This window comes from Doryrhamphus excisus, linkage group LG6 (assembly GCF_037039965.1).
Source record: "Doryrhamphus excisus strain RoL-2023G ecotype Guam linkage group LG6, RoL_Dexc_Guam_v1.1, whole genome shotgun sequence".
Lineage (NCBI taxonomy): Eukaryota > Metazoa > Chordata > Actinopteri > Syngnathiformes > Syngnathidae > Doryrhamphus > Doryrhamphus excisus.
This window is the reverse complement of record NC_136362.1, coordinates 23,973,351-23,989,851: the sequence shown is the minus strand read 5'-3', so window position 1 is coordinate 23,989,851 and position 16,501 is coordinate 23,973,351. Positions and strand designations below refer to the sequence as shown.

Below are 16,501 nucleotides of genomic sequence, written 5' to 3'. Positions count from 1 at the left end.
ATCATGACCAGTCTGCATCAAAACATTATCTGAAATCCTGTGGCAGGTTTCTGGCATTGATTCCTAATTCAGTTGCCATCCCTGATAGATGGTAATGGTAATCATGCCCGCGTGGCAGGCGAGTCTCTTTGCTTGTCTGACGTCTGTGTCGCATCCTGATTGGCTGGCAGCAAATGTCAACAACACGCGCGCTGCCCCCGCTTGGCAAGTGAGAATTCTACCACCGAACCACCAATGCCACGTGCCCCACGTGGGGACACACTGTAAGAGAAAAAAATTCAACTGTCAAGTGGATGAGCCTCTGCAAAGTGGCGCTGAATGACAACACATCACAATGTCATACTCTTTGGATTCAAGCACCTTCTGGCATAATGGGATCCACAACAATCACGTCAGCTGTGGATGCAACGTCAATTCGTTCTTGAAGGGCAAGTGACAAAAAGAAGTACATGGTTCAGAAATCAGCTGCCAAAGTTTCACTGACCAAGCACCCAGGCACTGCTGGGATTTGAACCCAGGATCTCCTGTTTACTAGACAGGCACTTTGACCAGCTTAGCCACAGTGCCAGCAGTGCATCTGGTACCAACACAAAAGCAGTTCGCCAATGGGGAAAAATGTTCATACAAGGGAGGGAGTCCAAAGTCCAACACATGTGTGAATTGAGAGTCCCTGGGAGGGCTCGAACCACCAACCTCTCAGTTAACAGCCAAACGTGCTGAGCAATTGCGCGACAGAGACTACAACAGCATGACTGCAGTCAGGTTTCACTAAGTGCTGTCCACCTTAACTCTCGGGTGGTCCAGTCTGTTACGTTTCAGGTGTCATTCTGAATACTGCCCTTTCGCAGGAAAAGAGCCTTTGTACTTTTTCAACATGAGCTCTAAAGAAAGTTATAAGCTGAGATATACTGCATTGGCCGGGAATCAGACCCGGGCCTCCCGCTTGGCAAGCGAGAATTCTACCACTGAACCACCAATGCCACATTGGGAAACACTGTCGGAGAACAAATTAAATTGTTGAGTGGATGTGCCTCTGCAAAGTGGCACTGAATGACAAAACTTCACAACACATGCACGGGATGCCAGGGGAGGCCGAGTACTAACAGAGCTGAGCGAGAGGGCATAAGAAAAAAATTAGTGACCTTGTGGTGGTTTCCCGACAGCACCAAGGATATGGTGCATGTCTGATGCGTAATGCATGCCAGGTGATGTTCATCTAGCGAGCAGACATTCTTGTGGGGGACAAGCTCAACAGTAGGAATGTTAAGAGAACTTACCAGTCCGCTATCAATGAAGTTCTCGTCCGCCCCAGAGTCAATTAATGCTGTGGTAGGAGAAGCTTCCCCCGCCCAGGATATTGTACCTTCCACCTGAAGTCGGCCCACCAAAGCGGATGACGCAGCCGGTGTGGTTAGAGCGGGCAGTGCCAGCAGCTGGGGAATATCCCTGCCGGAGGAAGAGCGGTGGCGTGCTGGGCGAACTGGACAGCGGGAAATTGTGTGTAGGACTCCCACAGTACAGGCACAGCCACAGGCGTAGACGGTGACTCCTCTCCGCTGGCGAAAGGCGACTGGCTCCCAGTTGCATGGGGATGACACTCCCGATGTCGTCAGACGGCGCTCCGCTGCTGGAGCAGGGAGAGAGGAGTGGTGCCGGAAGAGCCCCAGGAGGTGGGATTTGGAGCCGGCGTGTGGGTCGGAGAGGCTCCGCCCGATACGCGTTTCGTAGCGCCTTGTCATTCCAGCAGCTCTCTGCTGCTATCCCGGTTAGCTCAGTTGGTCAGCGTGTGGTGCTAATAACGCCAAGGTCACGGGTTCAACCCCCCGTACTGGCCACTCTTCTTTATGTGCTCCAGGAACAACAAAACGGCGACAACCCACTGGCCCCCATATCCAACATGACACCACCCACCCACCTGTGGAACACCCTCGACAAGGCCGCTGAAAGACCGGGGAGAGGTACAGAAAACAGCATGTCAAAGCAGAGTGGCAACAAACCTCTCGGCCACCGAGATGGTCAATGAGGACAGTGGACCCCATTATCCTCTACCCAAAATCCAGACCACCAGTGTAGAGAATGCGGACCGCGAAAGGACAACACCCCGGCCCTCATAACCAACAGTACTCCACCACAAGGTAAACAGCATGGCGGCAACAAATGCCCAACCAAAGCGTCACAGACAGGATTCAAACCTGTGTGGGGAAACCCCATTGGATTTCGAGTCCAACGCCTTCACCTCTCGGCCACCGTGACCGCTTGGAAAAGACCAATGGAGGCAGGTGACCCCATTGTCCTAGAACCAAAATTTTGCTGATGTCAAGGATCAGCTGGCAACATGTGCATGGGAGGAAGACACATGGTTTGTGTGAGGGGCTACACAAGTCTTTCCACTTCTAGTTAAAAGCCAGGCACCTCACATCGTTTCCATAAAGTACCAAGGGATTGTCCTGTTGCCCTTGTTTTTTGTGGGCAAAAAGGAGGCGTTTGCAAGTGGACCTCAGACCCTATCACTGGTCACCTGAACAGGGACTTGAATCCTGGACACTCAGATCAAAAGTCTAATGTTCAGGTGACTGGCTCAAACTTTGTCTTGTCTGACCACTCTTTTGTCCAGAAGATATTTGGCTGATGTGGTTTGTTTTCTTTAACCTGCAAATGTCCAAATACACAAGGGTATTGTCTTTGTAGGGAGCATTGCAGTACATGTGACAGGTATACTACATATGACATCAGAAATGATGGGTATTTATTCAACAGAACAAAAACAACATTTCTTTTAAATAACAGCATAGGAGCTGCTGAAACACAGAGAAGGCACTGCTGGGATTTGAACCCAGGATCTCCTGTTTACTAGACATGTCTGTCAAAAAGTCACAACAGTGTACAGTGTCTTCTCTTAAGGGCCCCTGCTTACCAGTTGATGGGGTTTGACTTGATTCCTTTTAACATAAAAGCATTCCGTCATCTCTTAATCTATAATCCTGGCTGGTGCTTTTGCAAAAGCTAATATTTTCAAGCAGAGCTTCTGTGTTTCACCAGACCTGTGCAGAAAGAAACTGAAATCTGTGACTTGATCAACCTAACTTCTGATCAAATGTGTTAGACCATGGAAGCTGTAATGTGCTTTTGAAAAGTCATTGACACACAGTTTGCCAATTGGGAACCACAGAAGTGCTGAGTGGAGCGCAAACACGAATGAACAGTGACACTGATGCATCCAGAGAACGTCCCTGGGTGGGCTCGAACCACCAGCCTCCCGGTTAACACGCTGACCAACTTCTGTTCAGTTGAAGCCATACTAACGCATGCTATGCTTCCAGCATGCCCTTTGTTTTGGATGTGACTCGCACCTTCTGGCGTAACAATCGAGGCATTGCAAACCAGGACACCAGCTTTAGTCTTTGATGAACGCAAAGTATTTTTGGGTACAATCCAGGGGTCTTGTGCTCTCACGGAAATGGCTCTGTCCTTTTTCAACATGAGTTGAGACGAAATGTATTAAAATGGACAGACTGCATTGGTCACTCAATCAGAATTTCTCAGTTTGCCAGTTTCAGACTGCGTGACAAAGAATCAAGTCAAACTCCATCGACAGGATGGACAGGGGACAACAAAGCAGGGAATATAAGGGATAGGAAGGAGAGGGGAAAGATGCGACCGCCTTTGTTGAGAGCCAGAGAAGAAGCTCTCATCTCTGCAAGGTCAAGTACAGTATGCCAGAAGATTTTACCTTGTGAGTTGTCCTCAGTCAACAAAGGCCTGGATAGCTCAGTTGGTAGAGCATCACACTTTTAATCTGAGGGTCCAGGGTTCAAGTCCCTGTTCAGGCGGTGAAGGTAGGCCCCTTCCCTGAAATGTTAAACCTACTTCCTTCATCCTCCTTCTGTGGTCAAGTACAGTATGCCAGAAGATTTCTGCTCCTTCATTCTCAACACCGAGGCACACAAGGAATAACTTGTTTAAGTAAACCTTTTCGACCTAGCACCTTTGCGATCTTGTAATGGCCACTGAAGTCCATCAGCAGAGGTAGTGGGGTCCGTAAGCGCGTCACTAGACTCAGCTGGAAAAGTGTTGTCATGGTCTTTGTATAGAGGAACAATTACAGGAGTTTTTGAGGGTCAGGATGGCCGAGCGGTCGAAGGCGCTGCATTCAGGTTGAAGTCTCTGAAGTGGGTTCCAATCCCACTTCTGACAGCGTCTTGCATCTTGAAGTGGCGTCACCCAGTAAACCAGGTGTGCTTTTCAACATGACCGCTGCTGAAAAGTGTACAAAGCAGACCTATATCTTTTACCCTCCTCTGCTGTGTGATGAATTTAAATTAGTTAAACAGGAGTTTTTGAGGGTCAGGATGGCCGAGTGGTCGAAGCCGCTGCATTCAGGTTGCAGTCTCTAATGAGGCGTGGGTTCGAATCCCACAGCGTCTTGCATTTTGAAGTGGTATCACCCAGTAAACCAGGGGTGCTTTTCAACATGACCGCTGCTGAAAAGTGTACAAAGCAGACCTATTGCATCCTGGAGTCCTGCGCTTTTCCAGAAAATAGTCTTTGTACTTCAACATGACCTCGAATGAAAAGTATCAGAGTCATGGAAACACCAGAAAAGGACTGCTGGAATTGAACAAACGTGCCCCTCTTTGCTAGGCTATTTTACCCTATTTACCTATTTTTGTGTGCTGAATTTAAATTAGTTAAATTAGTTGTATCACTGGTTGAAATGTCACAGCTGGCATTTTCCTGGTCAGGTCCATTATCCACGACTGGAATGATTTGGCAGCAAAGGACTGTCAGATTGTACAACACAGCTGAGCACTTGGAAACGAAAATTGAGAGAGGTCTTGTGACCGAGCACCGAATCCTAGCCACTAGACCACCAGTTACTTTGTAAATGAAGGAATAGAAAGCCCATGTTTCCACCCAGTTTTAAACAGGGGGCCTTATGACCTGCTCACCTGAACAGGGACTTGAATCCCGGACACTCAGATCAATAAATATTATTATTATTATTATTATTACTATTATTATTATTACTATTATTATTATTGTTATTATTGTTATTATTATTATGATTACAATTATTATTATTACTATTATTATTATTATCAATTACTTTACTTTATTTTTATTTATTTATTTTTTTATTATTATTCTTATTCTCAATTTTAATTTTTGTGCATGGTACAGTGAAGAAAATAAGTATTTGAACACCCTGCTATTTTGCTATTTCTCCCACTTAGAAATCATGGAGGGGTCTGAAATTTTCATCGTAGGTGCATGTCCACTGTGAGAGAGATAAACTAAAAAGAAAAATCCAGAAATCACAATGCATGATTTTTTAACAATTTATTTGTGTGATACAGCTGCTAATAAGTATTTGAACACCTGAGAAAATGAATGTTAATATTTGGTACAGTAGCCTTTGTTTGCTATTACAGAGGTCAAACGTTTCCTGTAGTTTTTCACCAGGTTTGCACACACTGCAGGAGGGATCTTGGCCCACTCCTCCACACAGATCTTCTCTAGATCAGTCAGGTTTCTGGGCTGTCGCTGAGAAACACGGAGTTTGAGCTCCCTCCAAAGATTTTCGATTGGGTTCAGGTCTGGAGACTGGCTGGGCCATGCTAGAACCTTGATATGCTTCTTACGGAGCCACTCCTTGGTTTTCCTGGCTGTGTGCTTCGGGTCGTTGTCGTGTTGGAAGACCCAGCCACGACCCATCTTCAATGCTCTGACAGAGGGAAGGAGGTTGTTCCCCAAAATCTCACAATACACGGCCCCAGTCATCCTCTCTTTAATGCAGTGCACTCGTCCTGTCCCATGTGCAGAAAAACACCCCCAAAGCATGATGCTACCACCCCCATGCTTCACAGTAGGGATGGTGTTCTTCGGATTGTACTCTTCATTCTTCTTCCTCCAAACACGCTTATTGGAATTATGACCAAAAAGTTCTATTTTGGTCTCATCTGACCATAAAACTTTCTCCCATGACTCCTCTGTATCATCCAAATGGTCATATGCAAACTTAAGACGGGCCTTGACATGTGCTGGTTTAAGCAGGGGAACCTTTCGTGCCATGCATGATTTCACATCATGACGTCTTAGTGTATTACCTACAGTAACCTTGGAAACGGTGGTCCCAGCTCTTTTCAGGTCATTGACCAAGTCCTGTCGTGTAGTTCTGGGCTGATTCCTCACCTTTCTTAGAATCATTGAGACCCCACGAGGTGATATCTTGCATGGGGCTCCACTCCGATTGAGATTGACCGTCATGTTTAGCTTCTTCCATTTTCTAATGATAGCTCCAACAGTGGACCTTTTTTCACCAAGCTGCTTGGTAATTGCTCCGTAGCCCTTTCCAGCCTTGTGGAGGTGTACAATTTTGTCTCTGGTGTCTTTGGACAGCTCTTTGGTCTTCGCCATGTTACAAGTTAAAGTCTTACTGATTGTATGGGGTGGACAGGTGTCTTTATGCAGCTAACGACCTCAAACAGGTGCATCTGATTCAGGATGATACATGGAGTGCAGGTGGACTTCTAATGGGCAGACTAACAGGTCTTTCAGGGTCAGAATTCTAGATGATACACAGGTGTTCAAATACTTATTTGCAGCTGTATCACACAAATAAATTGTTAAAAAATCATGCATTGTGATTTCTGGATTTTTCTTTTTAGTTTATCTCTCTCACAGTGGACATGCACCTACGATGAAAATTTCAGACCCCTCCATGATTTCTAAGTGGGAGAAATAGCAAAATAGCAGGGTGTTCAAATACTTATTTTCTTCACTGTAGGTGTGTGGCCCCGGGTGGGGCGCCTGGTAAGCTCATACGGGAGGGGGGGTCTCGTTTGTGCAGCTTGGGCTCTGGGTGGGGAGGTGCGGTGCTGGGGTGGGGCATTACCTGCTTCCCCCCCTTCGGTAGGGGGATGGCTGGGTTGTGGTGGATGTGGGGCGGGCGGGTGGGGGGGCTGGCTGTGGGTGCATGGGTAGCGGGGCAGATAGCGGTGGGGGTGGTGCTCTGCGCGGCACGGGCCGGGATTAGCGGGGGGCTTGCTTGGGGGGCGGGGTGGTGGGCTCTGGGTCGTGGAGGAGCCTCGACCAAGGGTTGGGGGGTGGGGCTGGCCGGTGGCTCACGGGCGGCCCCTGCTATTTGCCGGTGTCTGGTTGGCCCCTTCTGTCTCCGGTCTGGTGGCGGTCTTCCCCCCTCCGGGGTGTCCTACTCGGCGGGTCCGTGGGTGGATGGGAGATGTGGTGGAGACGGGTCGGCGCTGTGGTGGAGGGTGGGACTGGGGGGGTATTCACTTTTTGCGGCTGTTGGGGTGTCGTCTACCTGGTGGGCTCTGCTGCCTGGTGTGTGTGTCTCTGTCCCGCCCTGGCACTCTTGGCTCACGTGCCCGGGGGGCGGGGTTGGGCTCTTCCCCATGCAGGTCCCGGTTCTCCTGCGGTCTCTGTGGTGTCACTCCCTGGGCTGCCATGGTGACTGATGTGTTGCTGGGGCGCGGTCCCTGCTGTTCTGGTGGTTGTAGGAGCTGCCTCGGGGCGTGTGGTGTGTCCGCGGCTCCTGGTGGTCCGGGGGTGGCGTAGCTGGCACAATCTCTGGTTGGGCCCTCCAAGGGTGAGCTGGCGGGCCGGACTGGCCGCCGCGATGGGCTGGGTGGGGCTCGTGGTTGGTCCTGTGGCCCGGGGCTTGCTCCGGGCGGCTCGGCTCGGTTGGCCGGTAGTGCGGGGTGGGCGTGTGTGGGGCCCCGATCCTCCCTGCTGCACTGCACCACCTCACATACATGTAGGACTTTGGGGGTTGGCCTGCAACTGGTTTTGCCGGGGGCGAAGGGTTTCCTTGCGGATGCCCTTTTGTCCTCGGCATTCCTCTGGCTTGGTCACCCTTCAATTTTAACCGCACCTTAGACACTCAGTTCTGGGGGGGATCTGGGCAGGCATGGGACCCACCATTGCTCAGCTTCCCTCCACACACACACACACATACACATACACCACACACATAGGTCAGCCATACGGGGCAGGCCTATTTTTAATTGCGCAATCTACACAATACCAACTTCACAAACACAGGTGTAGCGGGCTGGACCGGAGAGCCTACTGCCTACCCCCGCGATTGGCCCGCTGGCTGCTGGGGCTTGGCGGCTCGCTCGGAGTGCCCTGGGCTGCAGGATATTTTGGTCTGGTCTGCCTGGCCTTCCTGGGGGTCCCGCTGGAACCAGCTGACGCCGGGGCTTGCCCTGGTGTCATGGTTGGCGCTACCTCCCTGGGTCTGTCCTGGGTCGCGGGCGCCAACGTGCCCTTGGGGGGGCGTCCACCGGCCTCCAGGCCTCCTCCCCTCACCCGCTCCTTTGTCTGCCACACTGCCGTAGCCCTGATGCCGTGGTCGAGGGGAACCTGGGGGTGCTATGCCTTGGCGGTCCGTACCTCCGTGGGCTCGGGGCCTGGTTGTGGGTCTGGGACCCCTGGGTCCCCCGCCCTGTGATGCCCTGGACGCCCCACCCGGGGACGTCCACAGCATGTGCTTGCATGTGTGTGTATTGAGTGGATGGGGTGTGCATGTGTTTGAGTTTATTTTATGTATTTATTGTTTTAAATACTTAGATAAATAATGATTAGTTTTATTATAATTATATATATATGTACGTATATGTGTGTGTGGGTGTGTATGTGGGTATGTGGCCATATAGATATGCGGGGGGGGGGGGCTCTGCGGGGGTCTGGCGTAGGGCGTTCCATCTCTACCGCCCGGTCCTCCATGGGGCAGTGTGCCCGGGCCTCTTCTGTCCTGGCCAAGACAGTCCCTCAACATCCAGCAGTTCCAGCCGGGGGAGGACCGGGATATTGAGTCCGAATGGGCCATATTCTGTGCCTCCATTGCTGAGGCGGCTGACCGGAGCTGCTGCCGCAAGGCGGTCGGTGCCAGTCGTGGCGGCAGGCCCCGAACCCGATGGTGGACACCAGAGGTCAGGGCCGCCGTCAAGCTGAAGAAGGAGTCCTATCCAGCATTGATGGCTTGTGGGACTCCGGAAGCAGCTGACAGGTACTGTCAGGCCAAACGGTTCACGGCTTCGGTGGTTGTCTAGGCAAAAACTCGGGTGTGGAAGGAATTCGTGAGGCCATGGAGCACGACTTTCGGTCGGCCTCGAAGGGGTTCTGGCAAACCGTCCGGCGCCTCCGAAAAGGGAAGCAGTGCCCAGTCCACACTGTTTACAGTGGAGACGGGGCCTGCTGACCTCGACTGGGGATTTGTTTTGGTGAAGTAGGTGCAGACACATCTATTAAAAAATGAAAATACAAAATATACAGAATGCAGTATAAATATATATACGCAGTCTGTGTTTTGTTTGTTATTCCGTAAGTGCAGTCTGATTGTTTTTCCTAAGAGTCCAAACTGAGCGTTAATTTAACGCATATAGAGTGTCAAAGTGGCAGGGTGAGGCAGAGGTGGGGTGTGAACAGTGTCAGGGGGGGTTCGGGCCTTGTTGATGAGGCTGACAGCAGACGGGAAGAAACTGTTCTTGTGGCGTGAGGTTTTGGTCCTGATGGACCGCAGCCTCCTCTCAAAGAGACTGTGTCCGGGGTAAAAAAAAAACAAAAAAAAATTGGAAAGCAAGACAGTCTCAAGGTCCAAAAGTGTTAAGGCAGTCCCATAGTGTCCCCACATCATGCCATGTGTCTATTTGCCTTGAGACATGAGTAAATTAGCTTAAATGCTAACATGCTAATGGTCATCATGTTAGCACCAAGCAAGAGAGTCCTTTTTCAGTCGGGTCTAAAAGTGGGGGCAATGTGAAGCTGTGTCTGTGCCACCTACTATGTTGCTGTGTCCCTGGTCCAGTGTGTTCCCATCTTGGGTTGGAATGTCCCCATGCTGGTAACGAGTGGGGAATACAGTCTGTTGATGAGGATAAGCGGGATGGATTTCAGTGGTTAAAGTCTCCAGCTACCATGAAAACGGTCATGGGCCACGAGCCTGTTCTGAATTCCCCTTTGGCCAATCGACACCACATTAACTCAGCAGCAGTCATCGTTAGTATAGTGGACAGTATCTCTGCCTGTCACGTGGAACACTGGGGTTCGATTCCCCGACGGGGAGTTCCTCTTTTGTATGTCACAATGTCACGTTGAACCTTGAGTCGGGTTGCGGTTGCAACAACCAGTCCGGTTAAACAAACCCTTCTCATTAGAACAAAACCTCTCTTAATCTTCTTCTCACGGTGTTCAGGTGTCTTGTACAATCTGACAGTCTTTTGCTGCCAAATCCTTCCAGGCGTGGATAATGGAGCTGACCAGGAAAATGCCAGCTGTGAGATTTCAACCAGAGCCTCCTGAGCGTACGGAACCTTAATCTGGCGCCTTCGATTACTCATCCACCCAACCTAAAACGGTGCCCTGATCAGGAAAAAAAAAACTGTGACCTTGTGAGGTTCACTGACAAGAGAGGACACTCAAAAGGAGCCGCACAAAGCAGGGTACTTGTAAAGATGTCGGCAGCAGAGTGGCGCAGCGGTAGTGTGCTGGGCCCATAACCCAGGAACGATGGATCGAAACCATCCTCTGCTATGGCTGTGCTCTTTACGTGTCCTTTGAAGAGCTTGCAGATGTATTGTCTTTGTTACTTAGCTGACCTGGTCCAGTAAAGAGTTCACGCTTCCTTTACTGCTGTTCTCGATGCATTTATTGCTCTTGAGTGCATTCACACGCCATTGCGGGACATTGAAGCATCGTGAAACACCGTAACTGTCCTCACTAGTCCATTGTCACTCTTATGGACTTGAAGAATCCCACCCAGTTTCCGTTTGTTTCGGGGAACCTCCTCCTCTTTGACGATCACCATATCTCCAACTTGCATGTTTCTTCTTGGCGTATGCCATCTTTGTCTCAGAGCAATGTTGGTCAGATACTCCTTCCACCATTTGTTCCAGAACTATTCTGACAAATATTGCAATTATCTCCATCTCATTTTAGTATACAAGTCCATCCATCCATCCATTTTCCTCCGCTTATCCAGGTCCAGGTCGCGGGGGGCAGCAGTCTTACTAGGGAAGCCCAGATTTCCCGGTCCCCGGCCACCTCCTCCAGCTCCACCGGGAGGACACCAAGGTGTTCCCAGGCCAGCTGTGAGACATAATCCCTCCAGCGTGTCCTAGGTCTGCCCCGGGGCCTTTTCCCGGCTGGGTATGCCCGGAACACCTCACCAGGGAGGCGTCCGGGAGGCATCCAGACTATATGCCTGAGCCACCTCAACTGACTCCTCTCGATGTGAAGGAGAAGCGGCTCTACTCTGAGCCCTCCCGGATGACTGAGCTCCTCACCCTATCTTTTAGGGTGAGTTCAGCTACCCTACGGAGGAAACTCATTTCAGCCGCCTGTATCCGAGATGTCATTCTTTCGGTCATGACCCAAAGCTCATGACCATAGGTGAGGGTGGGAACATAGATTGACCGGTAAATTGAGAGCTTTTTTAACCACGACGGTCCGTTACAGCGACCGCATTACTGTAGAGGCTGCGCCGATCCGTCTGTCGACCTCACGCTCCCACTTTCCCTCACTCGTGAACAAGACCCCGAGATACCTAAACTCCTCCACCTGGGGTAGGACCTCATTCCCAACCCGGAGGGAGCACTCCACCCTTTAACGACTGAGAACCATGGCCTCTGATTTGGAGGTACTGAGTCTCATCCCAGACACTTCACACTCAGATGCAAACCGTCCCAGTAAGCGCTGAAGGTGACAGCCCGTAGAGGCCATAAGAACCACATCATCTGCAAATAGCAGAGATGAGATTCTAAGGCCCCTGAAACAGATTCCCTCAACACCTTGGCTGCGCCTAGAAATTCTGTCCATGAAAATTGTGAACAGAATCGGCGACAAAGGGCAGCCTTAGCGGAGGCCAACGTTTACCGGAAACAGGCTCGACTTACTACTGACAATGCCAACCAGACTCCTGCCCCGTTTGTACAAGGACCAGATAGCACGTAGTAGCGCGCCACCAATCCCCCCAAAGTACGCCACGAGGGACACGGTCGAATGCCTTTTCCAGATCCGCAAAGTACATGTAGACTAATGAAGACCAAGATGGTGGCGCGTGAACAACGCGAGGCTCAGCGTCTCTCCAGATTTTGCAAATCCGCTGTGTTTTATCTGCTCATCGCTGTTTTTTTCATCCAGTACAGTGCTGCTTTAACATCCTATAGCAGACAGGAGCTCCTAGACATAAAGTCCTCCAACTCGGACCGTTTTATCGCCGATCTCCGACTCATCCCGGAGATCTCCAGGACACCGGAGGCTGCCCACTCCACCCGGCCGGGCGGAAGTGCTCGCAAACGGCGTCGAGATCATAAACAAAGGCGGGGTAGCGCGGAGGGCTACGAGCTAGGCTAAAGCTAACACCACACCGGCTCCCTTTACCCAGCATTTTCCTTGCTAATGTCCGATCTCTTATCAACAAAATGGACGAACTACGACTCTGTATCACCAACAACAAACGGATTATGGACTCGAACGTCATGATTTTCACAGAGACTTGGCTTAACAGCAGTATCCCGAACAATGCTATCGAGTTAGCAGGACGCTCCATCCTTAGGGCAGACAGGACTGCGGACTCTGGTAAAACCAAAGATGGAGGTTTGTGCATTTATATAAACAATGCTTGGTGCACAAACTCTGTTATCACAGAGAGTCACTGCTCACCTAATGTGGAGCAAAGGAACCAAAATAGTTATGAGACTGGACCTTCTCTGCCAACGCTGCATCAGCAGGGGAATTAGCTCAAATGGTAGAGCGCTCGCTTAGCATGTGAGAGGTAGCGGGATCAATGCCCGCATTCTCCATAAACTCCTTTATTTTACTGATGAAATGTTCCCAAGTAGCGAATACTAATCCGGGCCCCAATCCCGATATCTAGGCCAAATACAGCCATAGGTATCACCCTAAACTGGATTCAGAGTCCAGAGTGCTAACCATTACACCATGGAAGCCTTTGTTTGGGATGTGACTGGCACCTTCTGGCGTATTCTTTCCTGGCAGACATAACATAAGAAACAGCTTGTCTTTCGAGCCGGACTTGAACCAGCTACCTAAGGATGCCAGCTTGAACCTCTACAGTCCTCCGCTCTTCCAAATGAGCTATCGAGTCTTATTGTTTTGGGGCAAATGAGTACAGCCAAGCGTTTGACGGCATCTTCACTGTGTACTGCTTTCCTTTCCTGAGATGCCGGATGGTGGTCCAGAATCTCTTCAAAGCCATCCGGTAGTCCTTCTCCATGGCTTCTCCAAACTCCTCCCATGTCAGAGTTATTGCCTCAGCGAATGCCAATGCCACGGACCGCTTGGCCCGTCGGTTCCTGTCAGCTGAAGTCCCATGAGCCAAAAAGGCCCAATAGAACTCCTTCAGCTTGACGGCATCCCTCACCAATGGCATCTACCTTAGGGCCACAGCCGCCTCGACAATGGAGGCACAGACCATCCCTGCCTCCTTCTGGATCTTGCAGGTCACTGGGAAGATATTCGGCTCAAAGGACCATTTGGTCCCGAACATGAAACTTTTGATCTGAGTGTCCGGGATTCAAGTCCTTGTTCAGGTGACAAGGTCTGAGGTCCACTTGCAAACGCCTCATTTTGCCCTCAGAATACAAGGACAACAGGACAACACCTCGGTACTTTATGGAAAATACATGCGGAGCCAGACTTGCGGCCCCGCACTGTCAGAAGTGGGATTTGAACCCACACCCTGGGTTAGAGACTGCACCCTGAATGCAGCGCCTTCGACCGCTCGGCCATCCTGACCCTCCAGGCCTCACTCCTTCTGTTCCATGAGAAACTAGGTCAGCTGTGGAATTGATCAAACATCACAACTGATATCTAGAGCAGCAACAGGCCCGATTAGCTCAGTCGGTAGAGCATGAGACTCTTAATCTCATGGTCGTGGGTTCGAGCCCCATGTTGGGTGATTCAGCAGTTTTATTGATACATCTGAAAGATGTCTTTCCTGTTGAAAAGTGTTCAACATGCAGAAAACATTTCATTCCAAATACATAAAAACAAGTCTTTTGACCAAAGGCCTGGGGGCTCACTTCGTAGGGCATCAGACTTTAAATCTGAGTGTTCAAGTCCCTTCAGAGATCAAGCACATGTCCTTGTTACTATTTGTCACCTTGATTTTTTTTGTAAAAGAAGGACTTCAAAGAGGCGGCACGGCGGTCTAAAGGTTAGCGCAGCGCAGACCTCACAGCTAGGAGACCAGGGTTCAATTCCCACCCTCGGCCATCTCTGTGTGGAGTTTGCATGTTCTCCCCGTGCATGGTACTCCGTTTTCCTCCCACATTCCAAAAACATGCTAGGTGAATTGGCGACTCCAAATTGTCCATAGGTATGAATGTGAGTGTGAATGGTTGTTTGTCTATATGTGCCCTGTGATTGGCTGGCGACCAGTCCAGGGTGTACCCCGCCTCTCGCCCGAAGACAGCTGGGATAGGCTCCAGCACCCCTGCGACCCCCGTGAGGATAAGCGGTAGAAAATGAATGAATGAATGAATGAAGGACTTCAAAGGCCATGTTTCCACCCAGTTTCGAACTGGGGACCTTTTGCGTGTTGTATCCAGTCGTATTGACTATTGCAATGCCCTGCTTTCTGGTCTTCCTAAAAGAAGTCTACAACTTTTACAGAACAACTTTTGCTGCACATGTGCTGACGAGGACCAGAAGGCAGGCGCATATTACACCGCTTCTAAAATCACTGCATTGGCTCCCTGTATGTTTCAGGATCCATTTGAAGGTTCTCTTAATGGTTTTTAAATGTCTTAGGGGTTGTGGGCCTTCTTATTTTTCTGAATTTCTTTTATGTTATGAACCCTCACGGTCCATCAGGTCCTCCAACACCGACCTGTTATGTATTCCCAGGGAAATATGAATTGTGTGTCCAAACTGGGGATGGATGCTTGTGTACACACCTTCAGACATCAAGAACATATCCTTGTTCCTATTTGTCATCTTGATTTTTTTTGTAAAAGGAGGTCTTGAAAGGCCATGTTTCCACCCAGTTTCAAACTGGGGACCGTTTGCGTGTGAGGCAAACGTGATAACTGCTACACTATGGAAACCTGAAGGAAGGGGCTTTTAAGGGGACTGGTGAAGTCACAAAGCAGTTACCAAACAATGAAACACGACGATGTGTCCAAAGTGGGGGCAGATTGACAATTGTCCAAATGGACAAAGATTTCTCCTTTGTAGGGAAAATTGTTCCAGAAATAATGGGCTTTTCTTAAACAAATCAAGACATCATAATTGCGGCATGAAAGAAACACCTTAGCCACCCTCTGGGTCACTTTGATATCTCGGGGGACTCAACTTGTGCCCTTGGAGTCAATGGTTTGTAAATAGGCTTGTAACCTCCTCTAACCTTGTCTAGATGGCTGGATGGCCTTTTGAAGAATGAAGTTAAGGTCCTTTCAGCCAGCCAATAAGCCTTTTCAAACTATTTGCCAAGTCACAACATAAACAGGGATTGTTCTGAAAACCGGGCTTGAACCAGGGACCTTTAGAACTTAAGTCTAACGTTCTCCTAAGTGAGTATTTCAGCTTCTAAGGTGGTGTTCTGCTTTTTCAGTCGTGGGTAAAAGGGGGGGCAGGGTGAAGCTGTGTCTGTGCCACGTATGTTGCTGTGTAGCTGGTCCAGTGTGTTCTCATCTTGGGTTGGAATGTCCCCATGCCGGTAACGGGTGGGGAATACAGTCCGTTGATGAGGATAAGAGCTACAGAAAATGGGAAGGATTTCACTGATTCTCCATAAACTCAAAACCCAAAACAGGCACCTCACATCGTTTCCATATAGTACCAAAGGATTGTCCTGTTTCCCTTGTATTTTGTGGGCAAAAAGGAGGCGTTTGCAAGTGGACCTCAGACCCTATCACTGGTCACCTGAACAGGGACTTGAATCCCGGACACTCAGATCGAAAGTATAATGTTCAGGTGACTGGCTCAAACTTTGTCTTGTCTGACCACTCTTTTGTCCAGAAGATATTTGGCTGATGTGGTTTGTTTTCTTAAACCTGCAAATGTCCAAATACACAAGGGTATTGTCTTTGTAGGGAGCATTGCAGTACATGTGACATGTATACTACATATGACATCAGAAATGATGGGTATTTATTCAACAGAACAAGAACAACATTTATTTTAAATAACAGCACAGGAGCTGCTGAAACACAGAGAAGGCACTGCTGGGATTTGAACGCAGGATCTCCTGTTCACTAGACATGTCTGTCAAAAAATCACAACAGTGTACAGTGTCTTCGCTTAAGGGCCCCTGCTTACCAGTTGATGGGGTTTGACTTGATTCCTTTTAACATAAAATCATTCCGTCATTTCTTAATCTATAATCCTGGCTGGCGCTTTTGCAAAAGCTAATATTTTCAAGCAGAGCTTCTGTGTTTCACCAGACCTGTGCAGAAACAAACAGAAACAATCTGTGACTTGATCAACCTAACTTCTGATCAAATGTGCTTGA

General features: G+C 49.5%; 5 non-coding genes across 5 annotated transcripts; 1 reads left to right on the top strand and 4 right to left on the bottom strand.

Annotated features, from left to right (window-relative positions):
• Positions 1-493: 493 nt before the first annotated feature.
• Positions 494-567, bottom strand: trnat-agu (transfer RNA threonine (anticodon AGU)). The gene has a single exon. It is a non-coding gene; the product is annotated as a tRNA-Thr (tRNA).
• Positions 568-909: 342 nt separating this feature from the next.
• trnag-gcc (transfer RNA glycine (anticodon GCC)) lies at positions 910-980 on the bottom strand. The gene has a single exon. It is a non-coding gene; the product is annotated as a tRNA-Gly (tRNA).
• Positions 981-2,171: 1,191 nt separating this feature from the next.
• trnas-cga (transfer RNA serine (anticodon CGA)) lies at positions 2,172-2,253 on the bottom strand. Its single transcript has one exon. It is a non-coding gene; the product is annotated as a tRNA-Ser (tRNA).
• Positions 2,254-3,757: 1,504 nt separating this feature from the next.
• On the top strand, positions 3,758-3,830 carry trnak-uuu (transfer RNA lysine (anticodon UUU)). Its single transcript has one exon. It is a non-coding gene; the product is annotated as a tRNA-Lys (tRNA).
• An 11,192-nt stretch (positions 3,831-15,022) lies between these two features.
• trnav-cac (transfer RNA valine (anticodon CAC)) lies at positions 15,023-15,095 on the bottom strand. Its single transcript has one exon. It is a non-coding gene; the product is annotated as a tRNA-Val (tRNA).
• Positions 15,096-16,501: the final 1,406 nt, after the last annotated feature.